Genomic DNA, 20,225 nt, shown 5'->3' on the forward strand with positions numbered 1-20,225 from the left:
CTGACTCTGAGCAGTCTGGAGCCTGCTCCGGACTTGCTGAATTCGCTCTATGGTCTTGAGTACCACCTCTGTACACCCCATGACTCACTGACCGACCTCACCCCAGCAGACTGGGGTCCTATACTTCCTCCCGTAGAGTATCTCGAAGGGAGGCCGGTCTATACTAGAGTGGTAGTTGTTGTTATACGAAAACTCCGCTAACTGAAGATACGTATCCCAACTGCCACCGAAGTCTAGCACACATGCTCGAAGCGGTTGGTACCTCCTCGAATAATCCATTAATTAAGATTATTCAGAAACCGTTATTGTCTAAAATTGGTCTCACAAACAACACGAATAACGACACAGATAAAGATTGTTCAGGCGGCGAAGAGGAAACAACCAGTAGGAGACGGATGAAAAGTCGTCGGGATCCTCTGCCAAGCGAAGAAATTGGTGCCGTCAGCGATAGACGTGTTCTACCACACACGAGTAGGTCAAATATATTTACTTTATTTCCTTAATTGCAGGATTTCAATTAAATGATTTCCTTAATTAAAAGTACAAAAGGTCCAAAATACCCTTAAATGATTTATTTAATTATTTGTTATTTCTTGAATTCTTATTGGTGCATTTAGACTCACAATAGTTGCTAAAAACATTTGAACCCCTCTCTCTCTCTCTCTCTCTCTCTCTCTCTCTATATATATATATATATATATATATATATATATATATATATATATATATATATATATATATAGGTAAAAGATCAAATGAGAACCCAAGAACCAATTTAAGAACCATTTTTATGCTTAGATCTAGGGGTGTTCGTTTGGATGGATCAGTTTGATCTGATACAATCAAGTGAATCCAAATTGATTTCGGTTTTTAAATGATGGATCCGAATAGTCCAATTTAAATTCAAATCCGATCTGATCCAATTACAATTCGGTTGGATCGGTTTTTATAATTCGGTTTTCAAAAACCGAAACATTTTAAAATAACATATAATTATAATATTACCAACTTTACACAATAAGCAAAAACAAATTATTTGGTTGTGTTTTGAAATTTATAAATAACTACTAAGAACATATATTATAGTTAAATATTTTATAGATAAAAAACTTTTAAGAGAAAATACATATCAATGGTTTTTTATTGGTTGAAATATTTTGAGACTATTTAAAAAAATAAATTACAAAATTAATAAATAACTATAGATATATATTATAAATAGATAAATAATAATTGTTTATTCGTTTTTTTTTTTTACTATTCGGTTCGTATTTTATAAACCAAAACCAATCCGAAATCTAAAAAAATAATTCGGTTTTTTTGAAAACCAATAAAAAAATCTGAATACTAAATCAAATTGTCCAATTGAATAATTTGGTTTTTTCTTAATACTGAACACGAACACGGCCATATAAAATTAACGTCTTGAAACTCACGGTGGCAATATTTGTAATATTAGTTCAATATTTTATACCTTAAATTAAATAAATTGACAACAATGGCAATTTTTGTAATATTGTTCAAACTTAAAGGCATTATTTTCAAATTAAAGGCATTATTTTTTTCCCAAATCAGATTCGATGAAATATCTTGTGATTTGAATACGTAAACCTAATTCTTCTCTCTAGCTAAACCACAACGCCTCCATCTGTTCATGCTCACCGTCAACATAAACGGAAAACCTCTTTGTTGTAATCGTATCGATCTCCTACTTCAGATCTATTAAAAATACCGTTGAGGAATCTGATTACCTCTCTGTCGATTGTTGTGTTGCGTCGATTGTGTTGCAATGTCGCCGGTGGACGTGTTGCACAGGTGTTCGTCGAGGATTCTGAGCTACATCAATTTCTTCAATAAATCTCCAACAATGAATAAATCTATGAAGAAGATGAAGCCTCAAATGATATCAAGGTTGGCTACGAAATAATCAATTATGTTATATGTTTTTATGATGCTTTTAATGTTTATCTTGTTTATAATCATTATAATGATCATGATTGGATGAAATAAATTTATTTATACATTTGGTTATATAATTCATACATTCACAGTTGAATGATGCTTCAGCAAATCATCTTCACAATAGAATAAGTTGCATTTGAAGAAAATCGATAGTATAAATGAATTTTTGAATTGTGAATGATTTTTTTGAAACTATAATTTTAGGAATTGTCCTCATGATTACCGTTGAATTAGTTGAATTTGTAAGATATATAGTAATATAGTAATATAATATAAAATTAAATTATAAATGATGTTCATGAATACAAATTTTTATGATATTCATAGTTGAATTAGATGAAATTTCATAATAGTCGGTTAATTGACAATCTATTCAACTGTGAATGATCTTTCATCAACTCATATCCATAACAATTTATAATCATTATGATGAACACGATAGGATGAAATGAATTTAGTTATATATTTGGTTCTATGATTCATACATTCATAGTTGAATTGAATGATGTTTCAACAACTCATATTCATAGTTGAATAAGTTGCATTTGAAGAAAATTGATAGTATAAATGAAGTTTTAAACTGTGAATGGTTTTCATGAAACTATAATTTTTGAAATTATCCTCCTGAATACAGTTGAATTAGTTGAATTTGTAAGATATTTAGTAAATATAATATAAAATTAAATTATGAATTGTGTTCATGAATAACAAAACTTATGATGTTCACAATTGAATGAATAGTTGTCAATAGCGACCATAGCGGTCGCTATAGCGAATAGCATAGCATAGCGTATAGGTATATGGTCGCTATTGAGTGCTTAGCGACAAATAGCGTGGTAAATAGCGACATTAGGGGTTTTTTTTTTCGTTTTTTTTCTCTCTTTTTTAAGGGATAAATGAGAATAAAAGAGATAAGGGTTGAAGTTTTGAACGTTTTTATCTAGTTTAATGGTTTGTTTCCTTATTTATTGATTATAAATTTATAATAACTATAGTATTTGAACATAATAAATATTTTTAATATTTTTATGCCTATCGCTAAATACGAAATAGCGTTCGCTATTCCATCACTATCGCTACATAGCTTATAGGTAGCTCATCGTTATTTACCGCTATTCGCTATCGATAATTGTGATTGAATGAGAGATGAAATTTCATAATAGTTGGTAAATTAACAAACTATTCAACTGTAAATGATGTTTCGTCAAATCATATTCACACTTGAATAAGTTGCATTGGAAGAAAGTTGATAGTATAAATGAATTTTTAAACTGTGAATAGTTTTCATGAAGCTATAATTTTAGGAATGCTCCTCATGCTCATAGTTAAATTAGTTGAATTTGTAAAATATTTAATAATATAATGTAAAATTAAATTGTAAATTGTGTTTATGAATAAAAAAAACTTATGATTTTCACAGTTGAATCAAATGAAATTTCATAATATTGTTTAATTTATTCAACTATGAATTATGGACGTTTCTTGTTTTGTAAAGTTAATAATGTTATTAATTTGACATTCTCGTCTACTTCTACTATAATAAATGAAAATCATTTTGTCCACATGTTACACTTTCATTAATTTGACCACATGTCATTTTGTGGTTTTTTTCATTTTATCAAATTCCATATAATATTTAAATATAATAATTATAATAAATGTAATAATAAATACTTATCAATTTCATTAATTGACTTTCCTTTTAATTTAAAAAATTTTAAATTAAAATATCATTAGTTTCCTTTTTTATTTATCTAAATTATTTGTTTAAATTTAGAAAAAAAAAACACATTAATTTTAATAATTCAACATTTTTTTAATTTTTTTTATAAATTCAAACTTTTAAATGTTTGGAATTTCATATTTAAATTTTCTTTTAAATTAACCCATGAAATACATGGGTTTTACACCTAGTTAGTCATTATACTAAATATCGTCTTTTTTGAAATTCAATGTTTTTATAAGAACAATAATGGTATTAATTTGACATTCACAATATAATGAATGTCATATTTTTTTCTTGTGAATTTTCATATGCATAGTCTAATTAAAACCGAAGTTGGGGGGATCATCACGGGAGAGATTAATATCTAAGTTATTCAATTAGAATTTATAAGGACAAAATTATCTTTAATGAACCAAATTCATAAAAAAGGCGTGAAAATAATAGGCCTTTCATTTAAAATTGATTTATGGTCCAAGTTTGTTCCTACAACTCCTAACCTTTTATGTTGTGAATGAGGGTCTAAACTATTTTTAAGCTGTAAATACTATGAATGAATGTTTGAAATGTCGTATTAAATTGTGAATTATGATTTTTTGGAATTGCTAGAGTGTAAGAGAACTATTGGTGCTCATATTGGTGCTCATGGATCTGAAGCAAGGAACACTCTCAAATCTAGAAACAAGTTGCATGAAAATGTTTGGTGAAATGCCTTGAAAAGTGTAAATATTATGAATGAGTGGCTAACTAGTCTATTAAGTTGTGAATGGATGTCTAAACTAGTCTTTTAAGCTTTGAATGAGTGTTTGAACTAGAAGTGAGCCTTATTCTTTTGAAATTGTGAAACCACCCGAACCAAACCTTATTTGGTTTTTCAGTTTCAGAATAATTGGTTAGTGGTTCGGTTTGCGGGTTAACAAGAGACTTTAATCTGGTTGGCGGTTTAGCAAATGTTATTCGGCATGCACCCGAAAACCGAATAAGATTTCAAAATTATTTTAATTAATAAAAATATGTATATGTATGCTATATTAGATAAATATTTATTGATTAGCTCATATAACTGCTCTCTTATGAGTTCTCGCTCCCCGTTCCCTGTTGCTTTTTTCCTCCTTTTTTGCAATAGAAGTATCAAGTATGGAACCAAAAATGGTATAAAACCGTTATTTGGATATGGACTCAAATTCAAATAGCTTAGTGGCAGGTTCAAACTGAATTGGATTTGATAGTTTGGATTATTCAATGTATAAACAAAAGTAATTACTGCCCTGTGATACAATATAAAGATCAACCAAAACTAATACTTTTCTCAATAATTTTTGTATTTATAGAAACAACGTACCCCTGACTTTTAATTAATAGAAAATTCACAAGTCTTTTGTTTTTTCAAAAATAAAAATAGTATTATTTGTTTAACCGCCTGATGCTCACCCTAGTCTACCTGAATATTGTGAACGTGTGTCTGATATGTTTTATTACACTGTGAATTATGATTCTTTTTTATTCAGATATGATTTTTGGAGCTTGCTAGAGTATAAGATATCCAATATCTGATGGTGGTGGGAGGAAGGAAGAACGGCGACGGTATTAGGTAAAAATGGTAGATTTGATGGTGGTAGGAAGGAATGATGTCAGTAGTGATGGCGGTGGTTAGTTGTTGGTGGCTTCGTGTGGTAGTTAACGGTGGTGGTAGAATTTGGGTTTATTCAATTACTCTACCAATTAGAGTATAATAAATGTATAAACCTACGAATTAGAGTATAATGAAAATATTAAACTATAAATGAATAAATATATATACTAACAAATATATATACTAGACTTGAAAATCTCATTTATGCCTTTTTTTTCCCAACAAAACATGATTTTAATAAACGAGCGAGATGCATCTATTTTTTTCAAATTGAATGGGAAAGATTAATGGGTTGTAACCTTAGAAGGTTAAAATGATAAAAAAATGTTATTAATTATAAAGTTAAAAATAATGGTTCTTAGAGTTCTTAACTTGGTCCTTATTTGTGTGTGTGTGTGTATATATATATATATATATATATATATATATATATATATATATATATATATATTCAAATAGGGTTGAGATTGGTTAAGAACCCAAAGTTTCCCGAGAATCCGAAAATTAGAAGTGGAGCGTTGGATCAAAAGTAATTCGTTAAGGACATGCTCGTCATCTTACCAATCTCATTTAATGTTTAATTTTTTTGTGTTATTTAACATATTAATATAAATATCTAAAAATTTACATCATAAATCAAATTTTCAGATTTTTTAAAAAATAGTATTTTTGTTTCATTTTTTTTAAATGCAGATTTTTTAATTTTTTTTATAGAAAACATATATTTTTGAAAAAAAATGATTTTTTTTATAAAAAAACTGCAATTTTTTTAAAAGAAAACTGCATTTAAAAAAAACTACAATTTTTTTCAAAAAAAGCTGCAATTTTGTTTTAAAAAAAAACTGTATTTAACAAAAAAATAAAAATTAGGTGCATATATACATATTTTTTCAAATATATATATTCATATTTTTTATACTATAATATTCGTAAGTATATCATAAAAAAACTCATTTTATTTGCCAATCTATAAACACAATATAATAAGTATTTTATTCGATACAAAAAAATATTAAAAACAAAAAAAATGTACAAAATTTCAAAACGTTTTTATGTCTTCGTGTCAATATTTCCATATTTTTCTTCAATTTATCATTTTCACCTCTTCAATATTCACCACAATTTCTTCCAGATCTACAAGAGAAATAAAAACAAAAATTGATTGATGCAAAAACACTCACAAAAATACATATGTGATTAATATATGAATCACAGACGATTCACGTATGAATTACATATGATGTATATGTGAATTACATGTGAATCTCATGTAATTCATATGTGAATTACATGTGAATCTCATGTAAGTCATATGTGAATTACATGTGATTTACATTTGAATCACATGTAATTCATATGTGAATCACATGTAACTCATATGTGATTCATATGTGAATTACATATGAATCACATGTAATTCATATGTGATTTACATGTGAATTATATGTGATTTACATGTGAACTACATGTGATTTACATGTAATTTATATGTGGATCACATGTGATTTACATGTGAATCACATGTAATTCATATGTGAATTACATGTGAATCACATGTAATTCATATGTGAATTACATATGAATCACATGTAATTCATATGTGATTTACATGTGAATTACATGTAATTTATATGTGAATTACATGTGAATCACATGTAATTCATATATGATTTACATGTAATTCATATGTGATTTACATGTAATTCATATGTGAATGACATGCGATTTACATGTGAATTAGATGTAATTCATATGTGAATTACATATAATTCATATGTGAATTACATGTAATTTATATGTGAATCGCATGATTAAAACTAGGTAATTTTGTGAATTTATATTGAAACTAGGGAAAAGCTTACTTTACAAGCCTGATTTGGTGTATCAAATTTTTAGGTTCATGATTTGCAATGTATCCAGTTTGTGGTAATACACTCATTCCAGGTGAATCTTCCGACATTGCCCTTGAAAACACATCAGATAAAAACACTAATTATTTCGAGTTATTCAGATTCAATCTAAAAAGAGTTAGTACTTTAACAAATCTAAGTTCTTCACAGTATCTCATAGAATTAAAAATGGCTACAAAACATACCCGACAAATACAAATAATAATGAACAACAGTTTGCTTCAAGGTTGACATAAAATCCACCATTCAACCTTGCCTCATGTTTTAGTGTGTAAACTTGTTGTACCACAACAACAAACATCTATACATGTGAATTACAAATAAGATGAATAAATAAATATGTTGATAATAATATTAGTAAACCAAGTTAAAATGAAAACTTCATTGAGCAGGCTTATCAATTCAAGCATACACTTTTTTAAGAATAAATCTCATTAAATTAGACCGAGGCATTGGAATCGAACCTATGAGTGGAATTGTCGGAAGTGGAATCGAACCTGTGAGTGGAGTCGCCTGGAGTAGATTCGCTGGCTGGAGTAGCTGCGGGATTCGCAGCTGAAGATAACAGATTTGACTTTTGAAGCTCTATTCACCATCAGCCAAGGAAATCGGCCTTCTAAGGTCGATTAAAGTCGCTAGTTTTGTTTCAGATCGACCTGCTGATCTGCGAGAATACAAGTGGAATCGACGTTCAACAAATTATTAACCATTGAGGTAGATTTTTGCCATAGAAAACATAAATTCAAAGATCACCAAATCAAATATTCATAGATACAAAAAAAACATAATCTGATTAATCAATCATCAAAACTGATGTATTAGCAACGCACCTCTTTCGACGCTCAACTCATACATGAACAATTGCCAGTGTTCCATTTCTTCGATTTCAAATTAGGATCACAAATCTTTTCACTGCAAATGATTAACAGAGAATGAAACATCGGTTGCAAAATCCGTTGTGGCCGATCGTCAATCTCCACTATGTGAGTTATGGATTTGAGCATATTGTGGGATCGATCGAGATTGAGATCGAGCGATCGGTATTTTCTGCCTTCATCATTATTAGAAAACTTATATAAGAAAAAAAGCGTTGATTCCGAATCAATTGTAGATTGTTCAAGATTGCTACGAAAATCAATATCAAAAAGCTAAAGAAGTTATACCTTTGATGTTCATATATCTGGCCCGGGTGATAAAATACAATTCTAGATCTGAACATTGTACAAAAATCGAACTAGAGAAAAGGTGGAAATACAAATCGATCGACGAAGATAAGGCATAGAACAATCATCGGTGACATTGAGAGAATGTGAGAGAGATCAGATATAGATCGACTGTCAGTGACGGTGAGAAGAGGCAGAGTTGGATGTTGATTTCTTTTCCGATTGGGACCGATGGAAGAAAGGGAGAAATCGAGTCAGTAAACGGAGTGGGGAAGGTAAGCCAGTTTCCTTCTCTATCAGTTCTTCGTTGATTTTTTTTCTCGGCCGACGGAGACACCACTTGAGATTTTGGGCAACGATGATGACGAAGGAAGGTGAGAGAGAGCATTAATGGGTTTCGTTGATTGAGAGAGAAAACATAGAGGGCTTTTACTTTTTTACATATCATTTATCAGATCATTAATTTAAGAAATTATAATTATAATTTTGATTCCTAAAATACCCTTTTACTAATATGATTAAGATATCCCCGCATCCTTAATTTTCTATTTATTTACAAACATACCACTAATTGGCCATTTATTTTTTCAATCTAACGGTCCACTTTTAGTTCTCGGGTTCTCGGGAACTTTGAGTTCTCAAATGATCCTCTCTCTCTCTCTCTCTCTCTCTATATATATATATATATATATATATATATATATATATACACACACACACACACACACACATACACACCTTGTGTGCACATTTCATTAAACACCTTGTGTGCACATTGTTTTCAAATTTGGGGTGCTTTACATGTCTAAGATTGTGGAATAGATATGATGCGGTAGTGGAACCACAGCTGGCCACCATGAAATGCTCTGTAAACACTAGATTTATGTCTGAAAATACACCAGACATAACAGATCTCGCCAAATCTGAGAAATCGGTATGTATTTGGCTTTAGATCTGAGATGATGATAACGGTTAGTGACTCTCCCAACGATCTAAGGCGAAGAAGCTCACCGAAAAACAAAAGGCTTAACGAAATCGCATCTAAATGTTAGATCTGACCAGACCTATGTAGATCTCGAATGATTGCAGGTGGTGGCGATTGTCGTTAGTGGTACCGGAAGATTGTGGTTATGGTGCGATAAAGGCGTCAATCCTCGTTGACGACGGATCTGGATGATCCCGGTGAAAATCCAACCAGATCTAGATCTAATCTAAATAAATCATACGATCTGGTAGTTCACGACATGTCGGAGGTTCGAATACATTATGAGGCTTGAAATTCGGCAACCTGGTAGCGGCGGTAGTAGGTCAGATGATAGTGCTAGCTGACAGTGGTTTTCTCAAGAGGAAATCCGCCGTCGGTGGTGGGGTCACCAGAAAAGAAAAAAAAAAAAAGATAGTTCTTAAAAATCTGATGAATGTTTGTTAAGGTTGTGCATTTTTGGAAGTATAACTAATAATTTTGAAAGAAATTGTAGAAGAAATCATAAAGAAATAACAAAAAAATGATTTCAAGAAATTAAGGTTGCGTTTAGTTACGGAAAAACAATTTTCATTTTCCGTTTTTTGTTTTCCCTTTTCGATTTTCGTTTTCCGTTTTCATTTTTCATTGAAAAATTTAGAAAACGCGTTTACTTAAACTTATTCATTTTTCATTTTCAGTTTTGGAAAATTAGAAAACGTGTTTAGATGTGTATTTTTCTATCGGTTTTTATTTTTAGAAAACAGTAGCGGTGGTAGGGTGTGGGTGGGGGCGGTGACGGTAGTGGGTTGGCGGCAGTGGTGGTGATGACAGGCGATGGTGGTGGCGGCGGCAATTGTGTCAGTGGCGGTGAAGGCGGCGACAGCGCTGGTGGTGGTGCTAGTGACAGGTTAGTGGTGGTGGTGGTGATGGTAGGTCGGTGATTGTCGTGGTGGTGTTGGGTTGGTGGGGGTACGAGTGTGTGTTTGTGTGTGTTTGTGGGGGTAGATGTAGGTTTGTGTGTGTGGGTGTGTGTGTCTGTGAGGGTGGGGGTAGGTGTGGGTTTGTGTGTGTATGGGTGGGTATGTGTGTGAGTGTGTTTGTGTGTATGTGGGTGTGTTGGTGGGTATGTATGTGTGGGTGGGTGGGTATGTATGTGTATGTGTATATGTGTGTGTGGGTGGGTATGTATGTATGTGAGTTGGTGTGTGTGTGTGTGGGTGTGTATGTAGGTGTGTGTGTGTGTGTGGGTGGGTGAGTGTGTGTGGGGGTGGGTATGTATGTGTGTGTGTCAGTGGGGAGTGGAATGGGTGTGTGTTTATATTTTAGAAAAATTTTGGAATTAGAAAAATATGGAAAACAATGATTATCATTTCCAAAAAATTTCAACTTCTTTGTAATTTTAGAAAACGGAAAATTTTCATTTTCCATGAAAAATTTAGAAAAATAGACGAACTAAACGTGTTTTCAAAATTCTCATTTTTTTTGAAATTTTTTTCTGAAAAACGACCAATTTTTCCGCAACTAAACACACCCTAAGTTTTTGGATATTAGTTTGTTATGAGAACGAATGTAAAAGAACTACAAAAGAAAAGCTCAAAAATACATACCGTACGATCTCTTTTTCTTTCTGAAAGTGATGATATGCCTATTCACACTAATGGTCCCTATATTATAGTCATATTCACATAGTATACCCTAGACTTAGTTCAAATGTCATATTTTACTACAATTAATTATTAGGTGTGTAATGTTTATATTTTGACATAAATACCATTAATGAAAAGGGTTCTTAGTGTTTTTAAGGTTCTCATTTAAACTTTTATATATATATATATATATATATATATATATATATATATATATATATATATATAGGGTTAGGTTAGTTTGTTTTTACTAACTATTGTGTGCCAGAATGCATAAATCTGGACCAACAGATAGAATTCATCAATGGACATGATTTGAGAGTGTATGATATTACAATGGGGTAGCATTTACCATATAATCATAAATTTTTTAGCAAAAGGGTATTTTGGACAATTAACTACAATTATAAAAGGAAATTTTCGGATATTTATGGATAATTAATTCTCCTAATTTTAAAAATATAAATTTTTTTAATTAATTCAATTTTAATTCTAACATAATTTGTAAACATAACCGATTTTATTCTGTCAGAATATTTTTTTTAGTTAGAATGATGCTCTTTCAGAATTTTATTCTATTAGAATATTATTGAAAAATAACAAAGTTCTTGAATCTGAGGTTGGAAAATAACAACATTCTAATATATTCTTATACATCCAAACTTAAATACAAATTCATACATATTCTTACAGACAAGCTAGTTTATACATTTTAATATAATTATACATATTCTAAAAGAATATTAACAAAAATGAATAAAATTCTTAAAAAATAACAACATTATTAAAATCTGAGTATGTTCGAACTTTATTCGTTCTTCAAGTTATTCCTATTAGGTCTTCAACACATTCTTCCAGCCATTCCTATCACAAATACAACAAAAACTAATAATGGTTAAAAACATGTTGCTTGCAATTAACTATCACTTTATATATTCTGGCAGAATACATAGAATATATTCTGGCAGAATACATAGATTTTATTCTGGCAGAGTATATTCTGACAGAATACCTAGAATACATTCAAAAGTATCGTATTTACTGCTAATATAATTTTAGATTCCAAATACACAATAACAAGGGAGAATAGAAGTTGGAATTCAAAATCACAAAATGAACCAAAATAATACACAAACAAATTACTTACCTTTTTAAACAATTTTCTAGAACAAGATGAGTAGCTTTCACCAATCTATATTGGCATATGATATTAAGCCTTTACTATGTTGATATATGAAATCAAACAAAATTAATTCACTGTGTTGGCATATGAAATCAACCCCATCAGTATATACATAGCATATGGAAGACTACATAGTATACATTCTGGCAGTATATTGCCCATACTTTCTTTGTTTGTGCTCCTTCAATGGTTTAGCTGTAAGTTACAAATCAACAACACAATTACTTACTCAATTTTCATGAGATGAGATAATATAAATTAATTTCATGATCATTCTTTTAATTAGGTCTATTGAAATTATATATCCATATGATGTGAGAATTGAACCAAACAAGATTAGTGCACTTTACACAAACATAAATTGATAATTGAACCAAACATAATTGAAAGGTAAACAACTATTTGAAAAAGTAAAAACAAAACCATTACTCAAAATATAAGAACTATCTAAACTCAATAACAATTCACTTAGGACAATAGAAAAGAGTTTTTAATGGACAAGTGACAAATTACAAAATAAATCTTCATTTAGGCATTTAGTCGAACACTTGGTGTTCAGAAAAAAAAGGACTTGGATAACTAAAATCACTTCCTGAGAAACTTATATTATTATCAACAAATAAATGGTCTAACTGAAATCTATTAGAAGAGTTAAAATATATAATTTAAATTCAACAAAAAAACCGATTAGAACCCAAAAATCGCAAAAACAGAGGCTTTAAACTGGAGAGAAATTGTAAAAGAAAGATGATGTTTTTTTCAACCCATTGAATCGACTTACCAGATGGCCGAAATAGAGGCTACATACGAGATTGAGGGATGGCAGGTGAGCTTGTGTTTCAGCGATTGAAACTTTTTTGGGTTCGATGTCGACTTCTGTGGGAATAGTAATGAAGGGACGATGGTTGTTGAAGAACAAACACCCACGATGAACAATTTTGTATCCTACAAAATCATATTCCAAATCAATTAGAAAGTATTACTTAAAAAAATTGATTTCAAATAATCAATGGATTTCACAGATGAGAAGAGAAGCAATAAAATTGATTTCAACAAATCGATTTTTGCCAAGAAAGAAATCGATTTCAACAACTGATAGAATCTAAAAAAAGAAAATTTTGAGAAAAAAGAAAATCGTTTCATTGGTGTTGGTGGAGAACTCACGACATTGATGGAGGCGGGAGGTGGAAGTATTGGTGGACAGTGATCGGCTGGTTGCGACTTCACCGATGAATGGTGGACGAATCCGATGCAGTGGATGAAGTCGGAGGCGGCTACAACTGTTGAGCAAGTCAGAGACGTGTTCTACCACACACAAGTAAGTCAAATATATTTACCTTATTTCCTTAATTATAGGATTTCAAATAAATGATTTCCATAATTAAAAGTACAAAATGTCCAAAATACCCTTAAATGATTTATTTAATTATTTATTATTTCTTGAATTCTCATTGGTGCATTTAGGCACACAATAGTTGTTAAAAACATTTGAACCTAGCTCTCTCTCTCTCTCTCTATATATATATATATATATATATATATATATATATATATATATATATATATATATATATATATATATATATATATATCATTACCTATATGTCCACGTCGATGAGCTGCTTTCCCTCCTCCAATAAGAAGACTAATGGGCGGCTAATTTTAACGTATGCTATGTTCTTCCGTTGTGCCCTGCATCATCCTTCCGCTAGCTACTTGGCTGACTGCATCACCAATCTCCCTGCTTGTTTACGGTCATCCTTGCATCAGGCTTACACAACAGACTTCAAAGGTAGGTTTACTTAATTGTTTCTATGTCGGTGTTTCCCCCAAAGCTGTTTGCCGCCTGAAGTAACCTTCTTAAGATTAATCGCTCTTTCTTTCTCACGTTTTTCTTTTTGCCACTCTTTCTTCTCCTCCTTTTTCTTTCTTCTTGAGAAGGAACAACCTTAGATTTCCCCACCGCCTCCTCACATTTCCCCCGTAATAACTGATGTTGTTGGTGGACGTCCTGATTCAGCCACTGACGTCTCCTGGTTCAGGTAATCGGTTCTATTTTTTAGTTCTTATTTGTGGCGGAACCGATCAATTGATATTAACTCAATACACCGCTATAACCATTTATTTTTTGTTTTTGGTTTCCTCGGTTTTAAATTTAGGGTTCGAGCTCTAATTTTTACTCATGAAATTGATTTTGGAAATTTGTTTTTCTTTGTATAGGTTTCAAATTAATGGTGAATGATCAATAGAAGATCTCTCTTGGTTTGTTTTTGCTCCTCTTTGTCGCTCCTTGTCTCATACATATCACGTCTTCCCTGTTCTTTCTCTCCTACATATCGCAAGTATGTTTTTGGTTTCTCTACTGGTACTTCTGATTTAACTCTCACTCAGCTACATAAAAATAAATGACAATGATGTAAAGAGGGTTTAATAGAAGGGTAATGATGTAAAAAAAATAGAGGACAATAATTTTGTCTTCACTTTTTGTGGGCTTCGTTGGTTATGAAGGAATTAAAGGGGGTTTTGAATAATAGGAGTATTAAACAACAATTATTCATCATGAAAGCATTTGCACTTCTACTATAAAAACCTCTTAATTTATTAGGTTACAGCATCTACCACAGTACCACACTAAACCTAAATATGTAAGTTATTTATCTCAATAATTATTTATCTTACACCAAGTTCCATGCTTACTCGCTTCTCCAAATTTTATTTCTATAATCCTTAGTAATAAAAATTAGTTTCTGCCATACCCTACCAATAATCAGTTTAAACAAACATCCAAAAACCGCTTAGTTGTTGGTTGTACTTGAATAAAATGAAACTGAATGTGGTTTAAAAATATTGAATGCCATTATATTAACATCCTAAAATAGAAGATAAACCCATTTAGGTTGTTATACCTATAACTTATTTGAATGATACTAACTTGGCTTAATCTCTACAAATTTGATTTGATCAACAATTAGATTTGAGTGATTTCACAATAGTCATAGTACAAAATTTGACATCCGGGTGCATTATTTTTTCTTTTGGATACAGGGGGCTCTTGGGGACAAGATGGTTTTCTAATGTTGCTGAAAAAGCCGTGAATGCTTGAGTTTTTGGTGGCTATAGCATCACCTGGCAATTTCAAGGTGTAGGGTGATCCCTTATAGTCTCATATATGACAAAACTGGTTTGGCAGGCTTGCATAAGTTATCTTCTTAATTAAATATGGCTCTGTTAATCTTACTATTCCATATAGGTACTCTCTTTTTTATATTCTTTGTTATTGTTACTATGTGATTATTAATTATACTTAAAAGAAATTGAAATATAAATCAATTATTGTTTTAATCATTTTACCCTTTTTCAGTAATGCAAATAGGGTCTTGGCTCTCAATGCACATTATTTCCTTGCATATATGTCTACAATTAAAACTTTTATAGGGTAAATTATATTTCTTCTGGGGTTCTGAATCGAACATAGACAAAAATTAGGGATACTATTACCAGGTCCATTCACAATTTTTTAAGGGTTTTGTTGTTATCTACAACATGAGATTTTTGGGTTTTGGTATTGGTCCGACAGCAATGAATAATTACTAAATGTTCAATACACCAAATCCTTTTATGTCATATAGTTGTTTACATATGTAAATTTAAATATGAGAATCGACCTATAGCAAGAACTTAATTTGCAGATTATTTTTTCCATATTTTTGCTCAAGCATGTATCTCCACTATGCTACTTTATCACATCCAAATATGTCCAAGTTTAATTCATTAATTTTCTTTTTCATTGAATATTAACAAAAAAAATAAAGTAAATTTCAAATATTTTGAAAATTTTGTGCATATATAGCTTAGCTATAAAAGAGCTTCCAGAACAGGATCACACGCTAGCTCTATCTAAGGCAAATGTAATTATGATTATTTTATATTAACCTTTTAAAAAATTTGTTTGCGAACGATTTTTATGTAGCACCTGGTTCCTGGTACGTAAATCTTATTTGAGTGTTTTCCATTTTTTAGCCTTGGACTCGACGAGTCATAGGTCCGACTCGTCGAGTAGAGACGGGACCCCGGGACACGTTTAAGTTGGTGACTCGGCGAGTCACCGCTGTTGGATGAAACCCTAAGTTTCAAGGGTTTGCACCCTATTTAAACAACATATCCGCCCCAAGCCAGCCCCTATTCACCCCTCAGAGCTTCCAACCCTCGTTCTAAGCTATTCATAGAGAGTTTGAAGCAATTGTTGTGTGTTCTTGAAGGTTTTGAGGCAAAAGGGAAGTAGATCAAGAGGAAGGGAAGGAATCCAAGCATCTTTGTGCTCTCTAAGTAGTTCCTTTGAGGTATAACCCATTTTCCCTCTGTTTCTATGCTTATTACTTCATTTAAGTCATTCTTGAGCCAATCCCCAAGCTTGTATGTGCAAATTATTTCGTAATAAGTTGATTGACCCTTAGATCTAGGCATGGTTGAGCTCCAGGAGCTCAGATCTGTTGCCTTTATGGACCCTCATTGCATGAAGACCCTAGATCTACCCTTTTGGGTGCATTTTGAACCCTAAAACCCTTGTTGGTGAATATCTACACGTAAAGTTGAAACTTTACGTGTGATTCATGCTCTAGGAACCCAGATCTGTGAATCGCATGGACTGGAATCGAGCAAATCCGTGTAGTTAATGGTTGCATGGCAACGACTCGGCGAGTCGTTCATCTGACTCGGCGAGTCGGTTCGCGAGTCTCCGAGTTTGTCCCCTTTTCGTAGTGTCGAGTGAGCAGTGAGTCACGGGGTGTGACTCAGTGAGTTAGAAGTTGAACTCATCTATGGAGGAACTCGGCGAGTCAATGCCCTGACTCGGCGAGTTCAAGGCAATCTCCTTAGATCAAGAACAGACTCGGCGAGCTGTTCATACAACTCGGAGAGTCGCAGCATAAGTGTTCTTTGGATGAAGATGAACTCGGCGAGCTATTCATACAACTCGGCGAGTCTTAGCATAAGTGTTCATCGGATGAAGATGAACTCGACGAGTTGTTCATACAACTCGGCGAGTAGGATGAAAGACTTAAATAACAGTTTAGAAGGAGAACTCGACGAGTAGAAACGGGATTCAGGACAATTGTTTGGGTAGGGACTCGGCGAGTTGGAAAGCTAACTCGGCGAGTCGGGTCAACTGAAAGTTGACTCTGACTTTGACTTAGGGCATGATCAGGGGTAAAATGGTCATTTTACCCAAAGGACAGTTAGCAGTGTTTGATTGAGTATGTTGTGGGAATTGCAGCCGGAGGATTTCCGGAGCAGCAGCAGCAGCAGTAGACAGTCAGTTCCCGATCAGATCAGCAGCTACTTCGAGGTGAGTTACCTTCTAGTAGCGGTGGGTCTACGGCCACAATGCCGGCCCACCAGTAGGAGTTGTATGTAGATGATTGTCTCTGTGATATTCATCTAGTGATTACTATTATCTGTGTTATGTTTATGTGCTAGTATGATATGATGCTATGTGCTAGTGACAGTAGGGGAGATAGTCCCCGAGGTATCCGGTCGGTAGGGCCGAAGGGGTAGTCATACCCAGCCATGTTAGATAGATTCTGATATTGTGATACATGTTATGTGGTAGTAGTAGAGGGGAAGAATAGTTCCCCAGTATCCGGTCGAGAGGACCGTAGGGGAGGCCAACACCCATATATGCTAGGCAGTATCCGGTCGAGAGGACCGAAGGGGAGGCCAGCACCCAGATATGCTAGGCAATATCTGGTCGAGAGGGCCGAAGGGGTAGGTCGGGCACCCAGATATGCCTGACAATATATGTATGCTATGAGATTATATGGTATGTGGTACAGTGGGGGGAACTCATTAAGCTTTGTGCTTACGTTTCTCAGTTGTTGTTTCAGGTACCTCTTCAGCCAAGGGGAAGGAGCAAGCGCGGTAGCGGCTCGTCACACACACTCCTTGATTCCGCATTTATGAGTTTACCCTGGGATTGATACTCTGATATTTGATTGATCGAATGTTGTGGTTTTCAATTTGGTTTTCGATGTAATATGGTTTAATCAAACAATGTTTTAACTATTAATGCTTTCATGTAATGTTTTATAACGAAATTTTTGGACGTGAAAATTGGGTCGTTACAAGTTGGTATCAGAGCCCTGGTTTGAGGGATTCGGACACACCTTCGGGGGTGTCTGAACTCAAATCGAGGGATTAAAAGATTTTCTAAAAGAAAATGTTTTCTAAAATTTGAGAAAAGAGTTTCGAGAAAGAACGAAGTGTGTGATGTGCGCGACCGGCCGAGCTCAAGTAAGTATTCCCCAAAGTACCCATACAAGTTTATGTTATGTTTATCAGCTTTTGTAGAACAGCATGCTAGAATAGGACTAAGGATCTAGGAGTGATGCCTTATGTGCCTGCTTTATATTTTTCAGTTGTATGAGAATTGCATGCTAGTTATTGAGTAGACAACAAGTAGGATAGCCTGATTAGGTTATGTCTGATAGTATGAGCTTAGCACCTTATGCTAGTACAGTTCCTGTAAGCAGATAGAGTTGATTGAGATTGTTACCCTTGTCTGAATGTTGCTTGCTTCGTGCTATGTGGGATTCTGAATAATGGGAGTTAGCCATTAGGCGAATACGTCACGTCACATGTGATCAGGGTTGAATAATCTTAGAGTGCCAGATTTGATCCTACTGCGCAACTCTTGTTTGAGTCCAACCGTTGTAGGGACGAGTCGGGTACTCGAAGGATTATTTGAGCCTCGTCACATGTAATGGTATTCGGGTAATGGCTAATTGGCATTACAAGGAGGCCTGCAGCAGCTGAGGACTGGATAGAGTAGAACCAGAGATTTCCCTAGGGCAAGCCTAGGATGAGTATAACAGTGATCAACGGTAGTAAAGGGGATCTGGTGGAGTCGAGGCATTCCTTGAAGAAGGTACGGATAGATGTGGAAGGTAGTATGGGCCCGTACTACTGAAAGCAGAGGATCCGTACCCGAACCAAGGAAGGCCAAGATAAGACCAGGGAACTTGTAAGTAGTTGTGATCCCTTAGGAAGTATCAGTATCACTAATGATTGTTGTGATGTATTGCAGTATGGTGGTACTTCGATCGAGGCCGATAGATGGCGGTTCAGGAGAGGGGTCAGGTTCGGGATCAGGTTCCGAGCAGGTAGATGAGGGACTACGCGAGTTCATCGCGTCAGAGATCACCAGGGGTATCCTTGAGTCGACTCCCATTATCTTTGGGTCGATCAAGGAAGGGATCATCAAGTTGATGGAGGACCGCCTCAGGGCGTTCAGGAGCGACATGGCATCTGGCCAGTCGGGATCTCGCACACTGTCCTTTAAGGACTTCAGGGGCAGTGGTGCGCCGGATTTCCACGGGGTGAAAGACCCCATTGCCGCCAGACGATGGATTGCAGACATCGAGTCTGCACAGTTGACTAGCTTCTGCCCCGAGGGGTCGAAGGTGAGGTATGCAGCAGGGTGTTTGCGAGACCGAACTCGGGACTGGTGGGAGTCAGTGGGTGACTCGTTGGGAGCCTCAGCGATCGAGGCCATGACTTGGTCAGATTTTGTGACCAGATTCAGGGTAGAGTTTGCGCCGGCTGTCGAGCTTCAGCAGCTGGCCCGTGAGTTTTTAGACATGAGGCAGACGACTAAGACTGTGGCGGAGATCACCGCCAAGTTCCGGGAGAGGGCTTTGTTGGTGCCCCAGTATGCTGGTGACGAGGATATGAGGAGGACCCATTATCATGATATGCTACGAGCTGACATCCGGGAGCATGTTAGCTTTTCAGCTTGCCCTACCTTGGACTCCATGATTGCCAGGGCAAGGGAGAGGGAGATAGATTTGGAGCACATCCGGAAACGGAAGGCAGAAGAGGGTCAGTCAGGAGGGGCTTCGGGGAAGAATCCCAAGGGATCAGATGTGGGGCCGAAAGGCCAACAGGGGCGGGGACGCTGCAGGAAATGCGGCAAGACGCACGAGGGGACATGCAGGTTGGGATCATCAGGATGCTACAAGTGCGGAAAGTCTGGGCACTTTAGCAG

General features: G+C 34.2%; 2 long non-coding RNA genes across 3 annotated transcripts; both read left to right on the plus strand.

Annotated features, from left to right (window-relative positions):
• Positions 1-1,571: 1,571 nt before the first annotated feature.
• On the plus strand, positions 1,572-5,497 carry LOC111905930 (uncharacterized). The gene is made up of 2 exons (XR_002855064.3): positions 1,572-1,911; positions 5,194-5,497. It is a non-coding gene; the product is annotated as an uncharacterized LOC111905930 (long non-coding RNA).
• Positions 5,498-13,809: 8,312 nt separating this feature from the next.
• LOC111905939 (uncharacterized) lies at positions 13,810-18,435 on the plus strand. Of its 2 annotated transcripts, XR_008226367.1 has the most exons (6): positions 13,810-13,976; positions 14,126-14,226; positions 14,405-14,526; positions 15,230-16,524; positions 17,457-17,528; positions 18,067-18,434. It is a non-coding gene; the product is annotated as an uncharacterized LOC111905939 (long non-coding RNA). The 2 variants fall into 2 exon arrangements; XR_008226368.1 differs by lacking the exon at positions 17,457-17,528 and having other exon boundaries at positions 18,067-18,435.
• The last annotated feature ends 1,790 nt before the right edge of the window (positions 18,436-20,225 follow it).

The sequence above is a fragment of the Lactuca sativa genome, chromosome 9 (genome assembly GCF_002870075.4).
Source record: "Lactuca sativa cultivar Salinas chromosome 9, Lsat_Salinas_v11, whole genome shotgun sequence".
Taxonomy (NCBI): Eukaryota; Viridiplantae; Streptophyta; class Magnoliopsida; order Asterales; family Asteraceae; genus Lactuca; species Lactuca sativa.